Raw genomic sequence first — 20173 nt, forward strand, 5'->3', positions numbered from 1 at the left:
CACCAGACTGCAGGGGAACGGTACAACAGGTGTTTACTCAACGTGGCTCACTCTGGAACTGAACTGTACAGATTACTACTCCGTGCTATATACAGGTGTGGTTACTGCCGGTACTGCAGTATACATGAGCTGTAAAAAGTAGTTCCCCCCTTAAAGGTATATACATTACAATTCCTCCCCTTTTAGATTAACAGTACCATAACACTCATTTAACAATTAAATATCAAACTAATTACAATGAACACTTTTAACATACAACGTTAGCTGAAAGTAGTCCATTTATATATTCAGTCTTTGGGGAGGCTTCCTGATCCTTTCTGGATAGCGCCTTTCCCGAGTGTCTCGCTCTTGGTGCGGAGGCGATTCTGGCACCCTGTCGTCGGTTGGGTCATCAGCTTCCGATGCTACTGTTTCTGGGGTAGATGCGACCTGTACGTCGGGTTCCTCACCAGGTACGTATGGGCGAGACATGGGGTTGACTTGTTCCTGTGACTCTAGGATCTGGTCAGCATGGCGTCTCACGATGTTCTCCCCAATGTCCACTGTGTACATTAGTGGGCCCTGCCGTGTGCATATCGTTCCTGGCTGCCATTTTTCTGTTCGGTAGTCGCGGGCCAAGACTGGTTGCCCTACATTGAAGCTCCTTGTTGGCTTCTCATGGATGTGCTGGAATTGCTTACTCTCAACATCTCTTCGTACGTTTGGTCTGAGCAAATCCAGGCGAGATCTTAACCTTTGGTTAAAGAACATCATGGCCGGGGCCTGGTTGGTGACTGCATGTGTCGCATTCCGGTAGGCGAACAGGAAATTGTCCACCTTCTGCTGCAGCGGAATGTTGTCATTGTACATAGCCTTTATTGCCTTCTTAAAGGTTTGTACGAACCTCTCAGCCAATCCATTTGTGGCTGGATGATACGGGGCGGATGTGTAATGCCTTACCCCATTCTTCTTCATGAACTTCCGGAACTCTTCGGACACAAACTGTGGTTCGTTATCGGAGCAAATCTGTTCTGGCAAGCCATTCCTGGCAAAAATGGTCCGTAGGACTGCAATAGTTTTCTCTGTGGTAGTGGAGGACATTTTGATGACCTCAGGCCATTTCGAGTGCGCATCCACGGCTATTAAAAATATTGAGTCCATGAATGGACCAGCAAAATCAATATGCACCCGTTGCCATGGAGATGAGGGCCACTCCCATGGGTGTAGAGGGGCATGTGGTGGTGCATTTTGGACTTTCTGGCATCCTGAGCAGCTCTTGGTCAGGTCCTCGATTTGTTTATCGATTCCTGGCCACCACACATAAGCCCTGGCAAGGCTTTTCATTTTTACCCCTCCCAGATGACCCTCATGAAGCTCATTGAGCACTCTATCCCTTAACTTGGGTGGAATTACCACTCGGGATCCACACATCAAGGTCCCCCGGCACACTGACAGCTGTTCTCTTCTTGTCGAGAATGCTGGCAACAGTGAGTCACCATGTGCTGGCCATCCCTTCAACGTCAAATCATATACCCGAGACAGTGTCGGGTCATTTCGGGTCTCCTGTTCTATACGAGCGTTAGTTACCGGTAGGTATTCAACTATAGTCGAATGAAATATTTCGACAGGATCCACTGCTGGTGCTTCCTCCGCAGTAGGCAGTGGCAGGCGTGATAGCCCATCAGCATTTGTGTGCTGTTTCGTGCCCTTATATTCAATCTCATAGTGGTGCGCCCCTAGAAAGAGTGACCATCTTTGTAGTCGTTGCGCAGTCATCACCGGAACGCCCTTCTTCGGATTAAAAATGGAGACAAGAGGCTGGTGGTCAGTCAGCAAGGTGAATTTCTGCCCATGCAGATAGTGATTGAACTTTTTCACTCCCCACACTAGGCTGAGGGCCTCCCTGTCAATCTGGGTGTAGTTACGCTCGGCTGAGGTTAGTGATCGTGACGCAAAGGCTATTGGCCTCTCTGAGCCGTCCGAGAATTTGTGCGACAGCACCGCTCCAATGCCGTAGGGTGACGCATCACACGCCAACCGAATTGGTAGTGCTGGGTTGAAATGGGCCAATACCTCTTTCGATGTGATTAGTGTTTTGCTCTTCTGGAAAGCTCGTTTACATTCGTCACTCCACTTCCATGGCACCCCAGTTTGCAGTAGGGTGTTCAGTGGATGTAGTATTGTGGACAAATTTGGCAAGAACTTATGGTAGTAGTTTACCAGCCCGAGGAACGACCTCAGTTGTGACACGTTTTCCGGTGCTGGAGCCTTGACTACTGCCTCAATCTTTTCTGGGGACTTATGTAACCCCTCTTTATCGATAACGTGGCCACAATACGAGATCTGTTTTTTAAAAAACTCGCATTTGGGGCGGTTAGCTCGGAGCCCATATTCCTTCAATCTAGTGAGCACCTGCTCCAGGTTGGCGAGGTGATCACTGTCATTTTCGCCCGTGACCAGGATGTCGTCCAAATAGCTGGAGCTGATGCTACCCCGAATACCAGCCGGTTGTATTGGTAGAGACCTTTATGGGTGTTGATTGTGAGGTATTTTTTTGATGCTTCTTCTACCTCCATTTGCAGATACGCCTGGGCCAGATCAATCTTAATGAAGCAGTTCCCTCCAGATAGCAAAGCGAAAATATCTTCAATCCGCGGAAGTGGATATTGTACGGTGTGAAGGACTGGGTTCACTGTTACCTTAAAGTCCCCACAGATGCGAACCTTCCTTGGTTCCCCAGGCGTGCTGCTCAACGACTTTTTCATCACAGGGACGATGGGTGTAGCCCACTTGCTCCAGTCTACTTTGGACAGTACTCCTGAACATTCCAAAATCTCCAGCTCTACTTCGACGGCTGGGCGGATCGCATAAGGTACCGGTCTGGCCTTAAAAAATTTTGGGCTTGCGTTTTCTTCGATTTTAATTGTTGCTGTCATGCCTTTTAGTGTTCCGAGTCCTTGCTGGAACACTTCTTGCGCGTTGGTTAGGATCTTTGACAGTCGCCCAGGTGTGACGTCGTCATCCTTTTTGGCAGCCACAGTCAGTGCTTGTATGGAATGCCAATCCAGCTGTATTTTCCGGATCCATTCACGTCCCAGTAATGGTGGTCCTCCATCTTGCAATACATACAGGTCTAGTTTTGGTGTTTCCTTACCGTTATATGTAATGGTCACCCTTTATTCTGCCCTTGCAGCGCATTCCTATGCAGAGCTAGGCAGGTAGCTAACAACTTGATATCTTCCCATAAAAATCACAAGGCTTGACTTTTCTTGTAAACTTTACTGAAAGATTCTTATTGTGAAACTGAAATACAATACAGAAATGGAAGCACACATTAGTATACAAGCACATAACTGATGTGCATACACAAATATAGGTACGCCTGAGCAACACAGTACATTTGGCATGTAACTTACCAAAACACGTGGAAACACAGCTTACTGTGAATATACATTTAGCAAACTGAAAGGCATTCTCTTTAAATTAGCCCTGTACATAGTGCATCAAAATACAGCTACAAGTTAACCAGCTAGACAGAGAGCGAGCACTTCACGGCTAGCTGTGTAAGTTTGCTTACAGAGAAAAGTTACAAACTAAACATTTTCTGCAAAATATAGTGTACACTAATCATCTATAACATTCTCAAGTACTTACAGACAAATAGTGTCCAAGGCTGGAGCGTGACAAGAATATAACTTCCCAGACCATGTGTGGCTGCAGGCCTGTGATATACAGTAGTTTACTTTACTGCACTTTACTGTACTTTACTGCGCTTGACTGCACTTTACTGCGCTTTGCTGCACTTGCTAGGTACCAAATATCCACTAGGTGGCGGCACACAATGGAAATCGACCCAAATTACTCAAACCCCTGAATTAACTGGAAAACTAACATAAATTCCTAAAGAAAGGCAGCACACCCTTATTTTTCCTTTGGGGTAGACTTTTTGCCTCGTGTACGTCTTCAAAATAATTTTTGTGTCTCTCAAGGGTATGTGTGAGAGTAGCCGCTCGTAGTCCCGTAGGTTTATGACTGTTAGGGCTGATCCTGTGTCCAATTCCATTTTTACCTGGACTCCTGCTATCTTGAGAGTGACCCAAATGGTTCGGTGATCCTCCGTTTTGATCACATTATGTAGTTTCAGACAACTCAGCTCCCTGTTTTCGGAGTCGGTATCACTCTTTTGTTCGTCTGAACTATTCTCCGTCACCTTATGTACCTTCTTGTACTTTTCTTTTGGAGATTTCTTATTGCTGGTTTTCGTTCCCGACCTGCAGACTTGTGCTATGTGTCCTACTTTTCCACACTGTCTGCACACTTTGTCTTTGAACCAGCAATCATTGTGGTCGTGTGTTGTTCTGCCGCAGCGATAGCACTTCTCTGTTCTGTATGACATTTCGTTTGTGCCATATTCTTGCGGTCTCTGTTGTATCTCTGCAGCGCCCCGTGCTGCTGCTTCATATGATACCGCAATGCTGAAAGCCTTGTCCAGCGTAAGGTCCTTTTCAGATAAAAGCCGTTTCTGGGTTCCTTCACTTTGAAGCCCACACACAAACTTGTCCCTTAAGGTATCTGCCAGTCCCGTTCCAAACCGGCAGTGTTTCGATAGTTTGCGCAGTTCTGTTAAATATTCAGCATTGCTTTCATCCTTATGCTGGTTCCGTTTGTGAAACTTGAATCTTTCTGCTATCAGCAGCGGTGTGGGGTTTAAATGTTCCTGTAGTATCGTCACTATGTCTCCAAAACTCTTTTCTACTGGCTTCGCTGGGGTTACTAGATTTCGTAATAAGCCAAACGTCTTTGCACCCATTAAATTTAACAATACCGGCGCTTTCTTGTCATCTGACACCTCATTTGCCTTGCAGTATACCTCTATTCATTCGACATATGTAGTCCAATCTTCGACTTCATTGTCAAATGTGGTGATACTGCCACTCTTCGGCATTTTGGGTGTGGTTTAAAATGGCGTCTCCCGCACTTTCCTTCCTCCCCTGCTGCTGCCAACGCCGCTCTCTGCTGTCCTCGTGGCAATAGTGGCGCCCTGTAGGTTTCGCGTGCTTCTCCTGCGCTGCTGCCAACGCCGCTCTCGGCGGTCCTCGTGGCAATGGCGGCGCACGCGGGTTTCTGCGCGTCTCTCTCCCTCTCCTCGATGCTGCTCGGCCCCTGAACATCGGCTGCGCCCTGTGCGCTCTGCCCTCTCTCTCTCTCCCCCGTCGACGCTGCTCGGCCCTTTGCTGTGCCGCTCGGTCGGGCTCTAGCCCGCCGCTGTCTGGGAAGGGTCTGCGCACTACCTGTTGCCAGCCCGTTTCGCTGGACCACCGCGACTGGAAAGCCAAGCCTGGCTCTCAACAGCCTCCCCCGCAATTCTCGAGTCTCTGCTGGATGACTGGGCGGTTGCCCGTGGTCGACGCCCGTGTCTCTGGCCTTGACCTCCAATCTACTGGTCTCCAGGAACGAATCCCTGGGAGGTGATGCAGAGTTGCAGGTAGGATCGAATTTGTCTCATCGCCAATGTTGTGTCCGAGAGTAATAAGACACCAGACTGCAGGGGAACGGTACAACAGGTGTTTACTCAACATGGCTCACTCTGGAACTGAACTGTACAGATTACTACTCAGTGCTATATACAGATGTGGTTACTGCCGGCACTGCAGTATACATGAGCTGTAAAAAGTAGTTCCCCCCTTAAAGGTATATACATTACAATTTTTATTTCCAGATAAAAGAAAAACAGACTCTCTCCTTTTGGTTTATTATATTTATTCGTTCACAGGATATGGGCATCACTGGCAAGGCAAGCATTTATTGGCCTAATTGCCCTTGAGAAGCCACCTTCTTAAACCACTGCAGTCTATGTACAGTGGCTTTGTCATAACAGTTTGGTACAACTGCTTGCTAGGCCATTTCAGGGGGCAGTTAAGAGTCAATTACATTACTGTGGGTCTGGAATCAAGCAGATTTCTTTCCCTACAGGACATCAGTGAACCAGATGGGTTTTTATGACAATCCAGCAGTTTCATGGTCACCATTACTAATAGTAGCTTTTATAGTCCAGATTTACTTAATTTAATTGAATTTAAATTCCCCTGTTGTTGTTGAATTTGAACTCACAGCCTCTGAATTGCTAGTCCAGTAACATAACCACTATGCTACCATACCCCTATAAAAGAACAGGTGACCATTTGGCCCCTCATGCCTGTGCTAGTTCTCTGAAAGTAATACCACTTAATCCCATTCCCTTGCTATTTCCACATAACCTTTCATTTTTTTCAAATATTTATCTACTTCTCTTTTAAAAGATATTATGGTTTCTCTTCCACCATTGGTTCTGGTAGGACATTCCAGGGCCTAACAACCCTCAGTGTAAAAAAATGGCTCCTAACCTCTGCCTTTGTTCTTTTGCTGATTATCTTAAGTTTATGCCATCTACTTACTAACTCATTGTCCAATGGGAATAGTTTCTCCCTTTTCACCTTACCAAAACCTCCCATGATTTTGAATACCTCTGTCAGTCTTTTTCTCAACTTTCTGCTCTGAAAAAAGCACCAGTGTAGGAATGTCTAGTTCCTATCCAAAAGACTGAGGTCCACTCAGGCGATCAACTCAACGAGGTTTAATGAGAAGTAACAGAGTTTAACAGATAACTACAGGAGAACATCGAATATAGGTCTAGTCAGTTCGGAGGCTCCACGAGGACTGCTAGGGCGGTCCCGTGGCTGACGTCATGACGTCATGACGTCATCATAATTTTCCCGCCGGTGGGGGATCACGTGATGAACAGCGTGACGTCATCGCATTTGCCCGCGCTCTTAAAGTGATCACGCTCTGTACATGTAAACAGTGAAAACAAAGATACAGACTCAGGCTGCAGCCAACATATTATTAAAGGGAATTATATACAATTGATTGGAGTCCCTTAGTGGCTCCGCCACATGCGCCACCCCAGAATTGTCTTTAATAGCAAAAGTAAAACGGCGAGGAGGCCTGACAAGCCTGTCAGATCGACTTCTGTAGCCTGGAAGTGGAAGCTGATGGACGGCGGGCGAGCTGGCGGGCGGTTGCTTTTGATCTGGCATGGCGACTGTGGGCGGTCGGCCACATTTTGGCGGTTGTGCGATCTCGACTGGCGGTCAAGGTCCAAGTGAGTAGGCTTCAACCGGTCAACCGAAATGTGGTCCAGTTTACCTCCAACATCGACTGAAAAAGATTTGTCTCCCGGCTCTATCACATGGAAAGGACCAGTGTAAGGGGGTTTGAGCGGGTCCCGATGAGCGTCGTGGCGGATAAACACATAGTCGGCGTTCTCCAGCTCAGCTGGGACGTGGGAGCTCTGCAAGCCGTGATGCGACGTAGGCACTGGAGCGAAACTTCTGGCTGCCTCCTGGTGGCTGATGAGCTGCTGGGACGCGGACCATGGCTCTGTTGGAGACGGAAGGAAATCCCCTGGTACGCGTAGCGGCTGGCCATATACGAGCTCCGCTGAGGACGATTGAAGATCTTCCTTAGGTGCCGTACGAAGACCCAAAAGGACCCATGGAAGCCTGTCCACCCAGCCCGTGCCTTGAAGGCTGGCTCGCAGCGCGGCTTTGAGCGACCTGTGGAATCGTTCGCACAGGCCGTTCGCCTGTGGATGGTAGGCGGTGGTGCGATGTAGCTTGACGCCGAGCCCCTGAGCCACAGCGTTCCAGAGCTCCGAAGAGAACTGCGGCCCACGATCGGACAAGATGTCTGCCGGTACCCCGAAGCGGGCGACCTAAGAGGAGATGAATGCCCTGGCGACGTCTGCTGAAGGGTGGAAGACAGAGGAACCGCCTCCGGCCATCGAGTGGTGCGGTCCACCATTGTAAGAAGATGAGTAAACCCATGTGAAGGCGGAAGTGGCCCCACCAGGTCCACATGCACATGATCAAACTGACGTTCCGGGATGGTGAAAGTGGCCAATGGAGCCTTAACATGACGCTGCACCTTGGCCTTTTGGCAGACCACGCAGGTGTTGGTCCAGTCGCGAACATCCATGTGCATGCCCCGCCACACGAATTTGGACGACATCAACCGTTGCGAGGCCTTCATGCCAGGGTGCGACAACCCGTGTATGGCGTCAAAAACTTTTCGGCGCCAGGTGACCGGGACGATAGGGTGAGGATCTCCTACGGAGACGTCGCAGAGTAGCGTAGTGCCCGCGGCATGGAATTTGACGTCAGCCGCTTGGAGGCTAAAGGGGTTGGTTCTGTAAGATTGGACCTCCGGATCAGAGGCTTGATCCGCAGCCATAAGGGCATAGTCGATGCTGAGCTGGACTGCATGAACGGTCGCGCGGGATAGGCAATCCGCCACCAGGTTGTCCTTACCGGACTCATGTTGAATGTCAGTGGTGAATTCTGAGATAAACGTCAGCTGACGTTGTTGCCGAGCTGACCACGGTTCGGTGGTCTTGGCCATAGCGAACGTTAGTGGCTTATTGTCCACAAAAGCCGTGAACGGACATCCTTCTAGCAAGAACCGGAAGTGGCGGATGGCCAGAAAAAGGGCTAGCAACTCCCGGTCAAACATGCTGTACTTTCGTTCATTTCACCGCAGTTGACGGCTGAAAAACGCCAGCGGTTGCCACGTCCCATGCACCCACTGTTCCTGCACTGCGCCGATGGCATAGTCTGACGCGTTGGTGGTAAGGGCGATGGTGGCACCTGGCAGCGGGTGTGCCAGCATGGTTGTGTTGGCTAAAGCGCCTTTTGTGTCGACGAACGCCCGGTCCATTTCGACCATCCAGCTGATCGGGTCCTTGCCAGACTTGCCCTTGAGGGCCTCGTACAGGGGCTGCATGAGCAGAGCTGCATTAGGGACAAACCGGTGATAAAAATTTACTATCCTGAGGAACTCCTGCAGGGCCTTGACGGTCTGCGGGCGCGGGTGCGAAGTAACTGCCTCCACCTTCGTTTGCAGGGGAATTGCGCCGTCCGTTGTGATGCGATGGCCTAAAAAATCAATCTGCTGCAGGCCGAACTGGCACTTGGCTGGGTTGATGATCAAGCCGTGTTGACTGAGGCGTCTAAAGAGGGTGCGCAAACGGCAGATGTGCTCCTCTTTATTAGGGCTGGCGATGAGGATGTCGTCGAGGTAGACAAAGAGAAACTTGAGGTCCCGAAGCACGGAGTCCATCAAGCGCTGGAAAGCCTGTGCAGCGTTCTTCAATCCAAAAGGCATCCGCAGAAATTCAAACAGGCCGAATGGGGTGATGACTGCAGTTTTCGGGACGTCTTGCGGGTGTACGGGGACCTGGTGGTAGCCACGGACAAGGTCAACTTTTGAAAAAATGGTATTTCCCACCAAATGTGCAGAGAAATCCTGAATATGAGGGATCGGGTACCGATCAGGAGTGGTGTCATCGTTCAGGCGTCGGTAGTCGCAGCAAGGCCGCCATCTGCTGCCGGGTTTCGGAACAATGTGGAGAGGTGAAGACCAGGGACTATTCGACCGGCGAATAATCCCTAGCCGCTCCATCGTGTTGAACTCCGCTTTCACAGCCGCGAGCTTGCCAGGTTCGAGGCGCCGGGCCCGTGCGTAGACCGGGGAGCCAGTAGTGGTGATGTGATGTTCGACACCATGTTTCGTGGCCATGGAAGAGAAAGTGGGTCTGGTCAGGTCTGGGAAATCTCCGAGGAGGCGAGTGAAGTCATCCGGAGGTGGGGACGCGCAGGAGACAGTGTGCGCCACGGTATTACCGCGGTAGCACGGGATGGAGTGAAAAGTGGCCGCATTGATCAACCGGCGGTGCCATACATCCACCAGGAGGCCGTTGGCGCACAAAAAATCCGCCCCGAGGATGGCTTGAGAGACTTTGGCCGTGATGAAATCCCAGTAAAACCGCTGGCCGCCGAAGCACACCTGGACCCGTCGGCTTCCGAAGGTCCGAATGGCCCCGCCATTAGCCGCCTGGAGGGGGGGACCATGCCCCCCAACTTGTAGATCAAGATTGGACGCGGGTAGGATGCTACACTGCGCCCCGGTGTCGCAAAGGAAACGTCGACCAGATAGGGAATCGTTGATGAAGAGGAGTTTTCCCGAATTGCCGATTGCCATCGCAGCCGCGGGGCGCTCGTTTTAACCGGTCCTCCTTCGACAGGGTGGCTGCTGTTTTTTTTTTGAGCAAAAAACTGTAGGGAGGGCGGCAGCCTCTGGCTTTCGCGCCAAAATGGGCGTGGTAGAAGCACAACCCCGCAGGTTGAGGGGCTGGGGCGGCGTCCGTGGGGGATGGGCGCCTCGTGGCAGTGCAGCACTGCTGCATCACCGTGAAGATCTTGTCTGCATCGGCAGCCAGCTCTGCGCAGTCGGTGACTTCCGACCTGGCTAGGGCAGCCTGAATCTGCTCCGGTAGCTGGCTGAGGAATAGCTCCCTGAAGAGGAAGCATTCTGGTTCGGAGCCCAGGAGCGTGAGCATTTGGCTCATGAGCTCGGACGGCTTGGAGTCCCCGAGGCCGGGCAGATTGAGCAGCCGGTGGGCGCGCTCTGACTTCGTGAGCCCGAAGACCTGTAACAACCGTGCCTTTATCGTATCATACTTGCGGTCTTCTGGTGGACTACCAAGCAGGCAGACGATCCATGAGGCTGTGGCGCTGTCAAGGGTGGAGACCACGTGATAGTAACGGGTCTGATCCTCAACGATGTTCCTGATGGCGAACTGGGCTTCAGCCTGGATGAAGCACGCGGCTGGCTGTTGCTCCCAGAAATGTGGTAGCTTTAAAGCAACGGCGTTCGATTCCATGTTCGGTAACTACTGCGTAAACCGTTCGCAAAAGTCGGGGTCACCAATGTAGGAATGTCTAGTTCCTATCCAAAAGACTGAGGTCCACTCAGGCGATCAAATCAACGAGGTTTAATGATTGTTGTGTATGTACCTTTAAGGGAAAAACTGGTCTCAGACTGCAGTACCGGCAGTGACCACCCCTGTATAAAAGGCGCTAGCAATCTTCTGTAGTTTCAGTTTCCCATTTGTCTCCATTCAGTAAAGACTTGTTTTGTTCAACTCCTGCTGTCCGTGTCTCAATCATACTCGGACATAATATTGGCGACGAGCAGATACGAACTTACCTACAGTCTGCACCACCTCCTGGGATCCATTCCTGAAGTGAAGTGAGCAGAGGTCGAGGCCTGAAGGAAGAAAGAAGCAGTAGAAACGGGCGTCGACCGTGGGCATCCGCCCCTGAGTCAGCGGAGTTGAAGTTTGCTGGAGAGGCTGTCGAGAGCGGGGCTGGGTTCCTGTCGACGGTGCTTCAGCTAATTGGGCTGGTGGCAGGTAGTACACTGATCCTTCCTGGGCTGCGGTGGTCTAGAACTCGAGCGGGTGGCTTGCAACGGGGCCGAGCAGCATTGTCGGGAAGAGGAGAGAGAGCGAGGGTGGAGCACACAGGGCGCGGCCGGTGCTACGAAGCCGGGCAGCGTACAGACCCGAGAAGAGGGAGGCAAGAGTCCCACAGGGTTGTTCCACGACGGGAAAATAATAAAATAACCAAGGAAATATATATAAAACGCGCAGGAAGCCGCGAGGGGCTGCAGGTTGCAACGGAAACCGCGGAAAGCAGCGCTAGCAACAGCGGGGAAGAAGGCAAGCGCGGGAGGCGCCATCTTAATCCAGCGGGGAAGAAGGCAAAGCACGGGAAGCGCCATTTTGTTAAATCGGGGAAGAAGGCAAAGCGCGGGAGGCGCCATTTTAGATTTTCAAGATGCTGAAGACTGGCTGTATCACTGCCTTTGATAATGCAATAGAGGACTGGACCACGTATGTGGAAAGAGTCGAGGTATATTGCGAGGCAAACGAAATAGCCGAGGAGAAAAAGGCATCGGTACTGCTAAATTTAATGGGCGCAAGAACGTACGGCCTATTGCGGGACCTGATTGCTCCAGCCAAACCGAAGGCGAAGAGTTTTAACGACATTGTTGCTATCCTACAGGAACACCTAAACCCTGCACCGCTGCTGATAGCAGAAAGATTTAAATTCCACAGGAGAACTCAGCGTAAAGATGAGAGCAATGCTGAGTACCTTACGGAACTACGCAAGCTAGCAAAGCACTGCCAGTTCGGAGCAGGACTGGCCGATACACTACGGGACAAATTTGTCTGTGGACTCCTGAGTGAAGGAACCCAGAAGAGGTTACTCTCAGAGAAAGAGCTGACGCTAGATAAGGCTTTCAGCGTGGCAGTATCATACGAAGCAGCAGCCAGGGGAGCTGCGGAAATACAACAAAAGCCACAGGAATACGGCACCCATGAAATGACACGGGAATTTGCAAAATGTTATCGCTGCGGCAGAACTAACCATGACCAGAAGGGCTGCTGGTCCAAGGACAAAATATGCAGACAATGCGGAAAGATGGGACACATTGCACGAGTTTGGAGGTCTGGGAAGAAGACCCACGACAACAAAAAGGCTACTAAGGAACCGTACAGGAAAGTACAAAAGCTGACGGACAGTAGTTCCGAAGACCAGAAGAGCGATAGTGAATCCGAGAACAAGAGACTAAGCTGTCTCAAACTTCACAACGTAATCGCAAAAGAGGATCACCGAACCATTTGGGTCACCCTCACGATAGCAGGGCCTCAAGTCAAAATGGAATTGGATACAGGATCAGCCCTAACCGTCATGAATCGACGAGACTACGAGCGACTATTCTCACACATACCTTTGAGAGAGACATCCATTGTCTTGAGGACGTATACGGGGCAAAAAGTATACCCCAGAGGGAGAATAAGGGTGCCTGTCGAATACAACGGCAAGAAAATACGGAAATTGCATCTCTACATTCTGCAAGATGGTGGACCACCGTTATTGGGACGTGAATGGATCAGAAAGATAAGTTTAGACTGGCACTCCATTCAGGCACTAACGGTGGCTGGTAAAAAGGATGACGACGTCACTCCTGGACGATTGTCAACAATCTTAGCTGACGCCAAAGAGGTTTTTCAACAAGAACTGGGCACTCTTAAAGGCGTAACCGCCTCGATAAAAATAGAGGAGAATGCAATTCCCAAGTTTTTCAAAGCAAGACCGGTACCATATGCAATTCGCCCAGCCGTCGAGGCAGAGCTGGAGAATCTGGAGACGGCAGGCGTGTTATCTAAGGTAGACTGGAGCGAGTGGGCGACACCCATTGTTCCTGTCATGAAGAAAACGTTAAACAATAAGTCTGAGGAGCCAAGGAAGGTTCGCATTTGTGGGGACTTCAAGGTGACGGTGAACCCAGTCCTTCACACAGTACAATATCCTCTTCCAAGGATAGAAGATATCTTCGCCTCGCTATCTGGAGGGAAGCGTTTTACTAAAATTGACCTAGCACAAGCATATTTGCAGATGGAGGTTGAAGAATCCTCGAGGAAGTATCTCACGATAAACACTCACAAAGGTCTTTACCAGTATAATCGACTGGTATTCGGAGTAGCATCAGCTCCAGCGATATGGCAAAGAGCGATGGAACAAGTCCTGCAAGGGATTCCGGGGGCTCAGTGTTACTTGGACGACATCCTAGTGACAGGTGAAGATGACAGTGAACACCTTAACAACCTAGAACAGGTGCTCACTAGACTACGGGAACATGGGCTACGAGCCAACCGCCCCAAGTGCGAGTTTTTTAAGAAACAGATATCGTATTGTGGCCACGTGATTGATGAAGAGGGGTTACATAAGTCCCCGGACAAAATTGAAGTGGTTGTTAAGGCCCCAGCGCCTGAAAATGTGTCGCAACTGAGGTCATTCCTCGGATTGGTAAATTACTACCATAAGTTTTTATCGAATTTGTCCACAATTCTGCACCCGCTGAACGCCCTATTACGAACGGGAGTGGCATGGAAATGGAGCAATGACTGTAAGCGGGCCTTTCAGAAGAGTAAGGACTTAATCACTTCAGGGGAAGTATTGCCTCACTACAACCCATCACTGCCGATAAGACTGGCATGTGATGCGTCTCCCTACGGCATTGGGGCGGTACTGTCACATAAATTCCTTGATGGGTTAGAGAGGCCGATAGCTTTTGCGTCACGTTCGTTAACTTCGGCCGAGCGTAACTACACCCAGATTGACAGAGAGGCCCTCAGCCTAGTGTGGGGGGTGAAGAAGTTCAGTCACTACCTGCACGGTCAAAAATTTACTCTACTAACTGATCATCAACCTCTGGTCTCCATTTTCAACCCTCAGAAGGGCGTACCGATAATGACAGCACAACGGCTACAGAGGTGGTCCCTTTTCCTAGGGGCACACCAATATGACATTGAGTACAAAGGAACTAAGCAGCATGGGCATGCTGATGGATTGTCGTGCCTACCGTTGCCGACGGTGGAAGAAGAACTTACAGTGGATCCAATGGAGATATTCCACTCGACCATAGTCGAATGTCTCCCCGTGACGAATGCAAGCATAGAAAAGGAAACACGGAATGACCCGACACTATCCCGGGTCTATGATTTAGCGGTGAAGGGATGGCCAGCACATGGCGAACCACTGCTGCCAGCATTCTCGCCGAGAAGAGAACAGCTGTCAGTGTGCAGAGGAACCTTGATGTGTGGATCTAGAGTAGTAATTCCACCTAAGTTGACGGATAGAGTGCTCAATGAGCTTCATGAGGGTCATCTGGGTGGGGTAAAAATGAAGAACTTAGCCAGAGCGTTTGTGTGGTGGCCGGGAATCGATAGAGAAATCGAAGAGATGACCAAGAGCTGTACAGGATGCCAGAAGGTCCAAAACGCCCCACCACAAGCTCCTCTACATCCATGGGAGTGGCCCTCATCTCCATGGCAAAGGGTGCACATTGATTTTGCTGGTCCCTTTATGGACTCGATGTTTTTAATTGCAGTGGATGCCCATTCAAAGTGGCCAGAGGTAATAAAAATGTCCTCAACCACCACAGAAAAAACCATCACAGTCTTACGAACCATATTCGCCAGAAATGGGCTGCCTGAACAGATTTGCTCTGGCAATGGACCACAGTTTGTGTCTGAAGAGTTCCGGAGGTTCATAAAGAACAATGGTGTTAAGCATTACACATCCGCCCCATATCATCCAGCCACTAATGGATTGGCCGAGAGGTTTGTTCAAACATTCAAGAAGGCTATCAAGGCAATGTGTAATGAAGAGATACCCCTACAATGCAAGGTGGACAACTTCTTGTTTGCCTACCGGAATGCGACACATGCGGTCACCAACCAAACTCCAGCCATGATGTTCTTCAATCGAAGATTACGATGCCGCTTGGATTTGGTTAAGCCAATCGTCCAAAGAGATGTGGAGAACAGGCAGTTTCAGAATATGAATGAAAGGCCAACCAGGAATTTTAAGATAGGTCAACCAGTTTTGGCCCGGGACTACCGCACAGAGAAATGGCAGCCAGGAATGATTTGTACACGGCAAGGACCTCTCATGTATACCGTGGACATTGGAGAGAGCATTGTAAGACGCCATGCTGACCAGATTCTAGAGTCACTGGAAAACGTCAGCCCCACACCACGATCTGATACACCTGGCGATGAAACCGACGTACCAATTGCAGCAACCGCAGAATCGGTGATCTTGGAAGCAGATGAACCAAACAACGACATTGATTCAGACTCAATCTTGCCAGAAGAACCTGATACCCCAAAGAGGCGTTATCCAGACAGAATCAGGAAGCCTCCTCAAAGACTGAACTTATAATTGCTTAACCTCAACCAATGTATCCAACAACCGTAATTGTGCTTGTAATTAATTATCATTTAGTTGTTAAATGAATGTTATGTACTGTTTATCTAAAAGGGGAGGAATTGTTGTGTATGTACCTTTAAGGGAATAACTGGTCTCAGACTGCAGTACCGGCAGTGACCACCCCTGTATAAAAGGCGCAAGCAATCTTCTGTAGTTTCAGTTTCCCATTTGTCTCCATTCAGTAAAGACTTGTTTTGTTCAACTCCTGCTGTCCGTGTCTCAATCATACACGGACATAATAATGATAAGTAACAGAGTTTAACAGATAACTACAGGAGAACATCGAATATAGGTCTAGTCAGTTCGGAGGCTCCACGAGGACTGCTCGGGCGGTCCCGTGGCTGATGTCATGACGTCATCACGTTTTTCCCGCCGGTGGGGGATCACGTGATGAACAGCGTGACGTCATCGCGTTTGCCCGTGCTATTAAAGTGATCACGCTCTGTACATGTAAACAGTGAAAACAAAGATACAGGCCTAGAAATTCAGTCTGGACACTTTTGGGGCGCTAAAGTCGGGCGTTCGCTAAAGTTAGCGCCCGCCGGAAAGTGTAGGCCACATCGCCGAAATTCAGTAGAGTTGGCCAAGAGTTTGGCCGAGCGCTGAAACTGGCGTTGCAATGCTCTCTTCAGGCGCTAAGCTGGCGATGCGGCCTGATAACGCCGAGGCTGGGCGCAGCGCAGGTGCGGTCATGCTTTGATTGACAGCAGACACCCTGACGCCGGCCAGCTCTTAAAGGGGGAAGGGTCGACTTTGACTGCTGCCACGCCCTGCATACTGGAGCCCTGCAGCTAGGCCTCAACACTGCTGGTGGGCCAAAATAGCGCCTGGAGCCATGGAGAGGGCCCGTGAACGAGCGCAGCGCTTCTCAGAGCATGCTCTGAGGGTGCTGATTAATGGTGTCGAAAACAAAAGAGAGATCTTGTGCCCGGACAGTGGCAAGAAGGCTCCCAGGAGCCAGTACAGGAAAGCCTGGAGGAAAATCGCCCGCAGGGTGTCATCCACCTGCGATGTCCCCAGGAGTGCGGACCAATGCCGCAAGAAGTACAACGACCTCACTCGGATGGTGAAGGTGAGTACCCTTTCCAGTGTCCTCCTCATCCTTGCATGTGCACCTCACATTATGGGCAAAGGGACCTCAAAGGACTAATGGGCAGCCCTCCTCCCGCAGCAATGGCACTGGCATGATCATCAATAGCACTTTCTGCACTTAACACACTGGCCAAGCTATTCGACCATGGGAGGCAGTGCACACAGCAACAGGGCACCACACTGGCCAAGCTATTCGACCATGGGAGGCAGTGCACACAGCAACAGGGCACCACACTGGCCAAGCTATTCGACCATGGGAGGCAGTGCACACAGCAACAGGGCACCACACTGGCCAAGCTATTCGACCATGGGAGGCAGTGCACACAGCAACAGGGCACCACACCGGCCAAGCTATTCGACCATGGGAGGCAGTGCACACAGCAACAGGGCACCACACTGGCCAAGCTATTCGACCATGGGAGGCAGTGCACACAGCAACAGGGCACCACACTGGCCAAGCTATTCGACCATGGGAGGCAGTGCACACAGCAACAGGGCACCACACTGTACTTAGAGGCCGTCCTTTCTCTTGCAGGCCAAGCTGGCGCGGAATTTGAGGAGCCAGTCTGTCGCCGGTGGAGGCCGTCCCGAGTACCAGGCGCTCAGTGAGCTGGAGGAGAGCGTGGCTTGACTCATGCGTGCCCGGGTGACTGGCCCTGTTGCGATCGGAGATGCGGACCCTGTACTGGGACCCACTGGTAAGGACATGACCGGTTGGACCTCTGTCGTTGCCCTTGCACTTCAGATCTACATCCTTTCGCACTGACCGACAAATGCGCATAATGCCACCTCTCAGGCCTCCCTCGCTGACGCCCTGTCCTCATTCTAAAGCTACTCTTGTGCCTTCCTGCTTTCAGCTGGTGAGGAGGAGGTGGTCCCTGAAGCTCAGAGTGCCAGGCCCTTGGAGGAGGAGGATGACGAGGACCAGGAGGAAGGCGGCACATCGGGGGAACCCTCATCCGCGCCAGGGGATGGCAATGGAGGGGAGACGTCTGGCCTGCAGGAGAGCCAGGGGGAAGTGTTGCAGGGGAGGGCAGATCCTGGGCCCAGTGGGCTCGAGGCACGCGGGAAGGGTCGGCCAGCTCGGCGGCCTTCTCCCCAGAGGGAGAGTCCGCCCTCCAGTCCGGAGACGGTCCTCGCCCAGGAGGTGCGCCTCCTCGATGAGATGTCGGCGGCGTCTGAGCGGCGCCACCAGGAGTTCATGGGGGTTGTGCAACAGATGCCTCAGGCCATTGAGTCCCTGGCTCATAGTGTGGTCGCTTTCTGGGAATCACAGGCCAGGGGGGTCGAACAACTCGCGGCAGCGCACGACAGGGGTGTCCAGCAACTCGCGGCAGCCCAGGACGTGACTCGCGAGATGAGTGGTGCCGTCCAGACACTGGCAGAGCTGATGCGGGCACATACCAGGGCAGTTCGGGCACTCACTTCTGCCACACTCGCTGTGGCGCGGAAGCATCGCCAGGGCACCCGCCGCCCTGCTGCAGCACAGCGGTCTGGCCTCCACCAGATTGCTGCGCTTGCTGCACTGCCAGCCCGGCCGAGTGCCAGTGTCTCTGGCGAGCAGCGCGCGCCTGCCATCAGCCAGCTTGCCCCCATTGGTGCAGCCGACACTGCCACTCCCCCAGCCAAGGTGTGATGAGCTGCTGCTGAGACTGATGCTGACCAGCCACAGCTGCAGCAGTCAGCAGCCGGCCCCTCCCGGGCCGGGCCTCGTCTAGGCCGACCCCCAAGGGCATCTGCCGACACGCATTGTGGCCCTCATGAGCCTTCCCCCAGCCTTGCCACACCCGCAGGGCCCAGGTTGAGGTGGAGCAGCAGGTCGGGCAGGGGCCAAAGAAGCCTGTCTAAGGACTCGCCCTCTCGGCACACCCATTAGAGTGTGGTGATAGCGTTTTTTTTTATATTGGGGGGCTTGTGTTCTGGGGGGGCATTATTTTGGTAAGGCCGAGGATCAAGGCATTTTTTGTTTTTATGGGGGTGTTTGTGTTGTGGAGGGGGGGGCTTATTTTTGTAAGGCCGATGATGAAGGCCATTTGGATGGGCAAGTTTTGTTAGTCCTCCCCAGGTTTTGGGAGTGACAGATGTTTTTGACTGTTTTTTGGGGGTCTTGTCTGTTTTTCTGTTTCATGTGGGAAGGGCCCTGAGTTTGTGAAATAAAGCTTTTTATTTATTCAGCATGTCCACGTCTCAGGTTTCAAGTGGTTGTTGCGTTAACCGGCTGAGGGCTTGCGGTGCGGCTGCCTTCAGGTGCGTTCATTGCCACAGCCCATTCCCTGACAGGGGGCCTAGAAGTGTCGATCAATAAGCCCCCGGCGAACGGCCCTTGGACCTTGTGGCTCCCTCCTGGGCTGGTACTCCTCCTCCTCCTCCTCCTCCTCATGGTCCTCCTGCTCGTCCTCCTGAGGTGGTGGTGCAATGTCAGGTGGCAGTGCCTGAGTCCTGCGGATAGCCAGGTTGTGCAGCATGCAGCACACGACGACGAACTGGGAGACTCTATCCGGCGAATACTGCAGAGATCCGCCGGAACGATCCAGGCAGTGGAACCGTTGCTTGAGGACGCCTATCGTTTGCTCTATGATGTTCCTTGTGGCTTGATGGCTTTTGTTGTATGCCTCCTCCGCTGGGGTCCTGGGCGCGCGGAGCGGGGTCATGAGCCATGTACACAAAGGGTAGCCCTTGTCCCCGATAAGCCATCCCCTTGGTGGAGGCTGTGCCTCGAACATGTCAGCCACAGTAGTCTGGCGCAGGATAAATGCATCGTGGCTGCTTCCTGGGAAGCGGGCATTGACAGCTAGGATGCGCTGCCTGTGGTCACACACCAGCTGTACATTGAGGGAATGGTAGCCCTTCCGGTTGCGGTAATCCTCGGCATTGTGGATAGGTGCCCGCATAGCCACATGCGTGCAGTCAATGGCGCCCTGCACCATGGGGAAGCGCGCGATCCTGGCAAATCCGACTGCACGCTGCTCCTGCCTCTGTCGGGTCATGGGGAAGGAGATGAATTGGTGTCTCCTCGCGAAAAGTGCATCGGTGACCTGCCGGATGCAGCGATGCGCGGCGAACTGGGAGATGTTCGCTATGTCCCCAGCAGCGGCTTGGAAGGAGCCGCTTGCATAAAAGTTCAGAGCCACCGTGACCTTCACTTCCACCGAGAGAGACGTCCTGCACATCAGCTGTGGACGCAGGTCTCTGTGAAGCAGCTGGCAGATCTCTGCAACCACCTCCCTTCTGAAGCGCAGCCTCTTAACACAATGCGCCGCAGTCATGGTGAGATAGGACACCTGCTGCCGGTATTGCCTGAGTGGGTAAGGCCTACGTTGCCGACGCCTGATGGCCCCTCTGCGTCTAGGCATGGCTGGCCCTCTCTCACAGCGTCTGCA

Source organism: Somniosus microcephalus, chromosome 17 (assembly GCF_052327205.1).
Source record: "Somniosus microcephalus isolate GS21.2 chromosome 17, FLI_Smic_1.0, whole genome shotgun sequence".
In the NCBI taxonomy this organism is placed as follows: domain Eukaryota; kingdom Metazoa; phylum Chordata; class Chondrichthyes; order Squaliformes; family Somniosidae; genus Somniosus; species Somniosus microcephalus.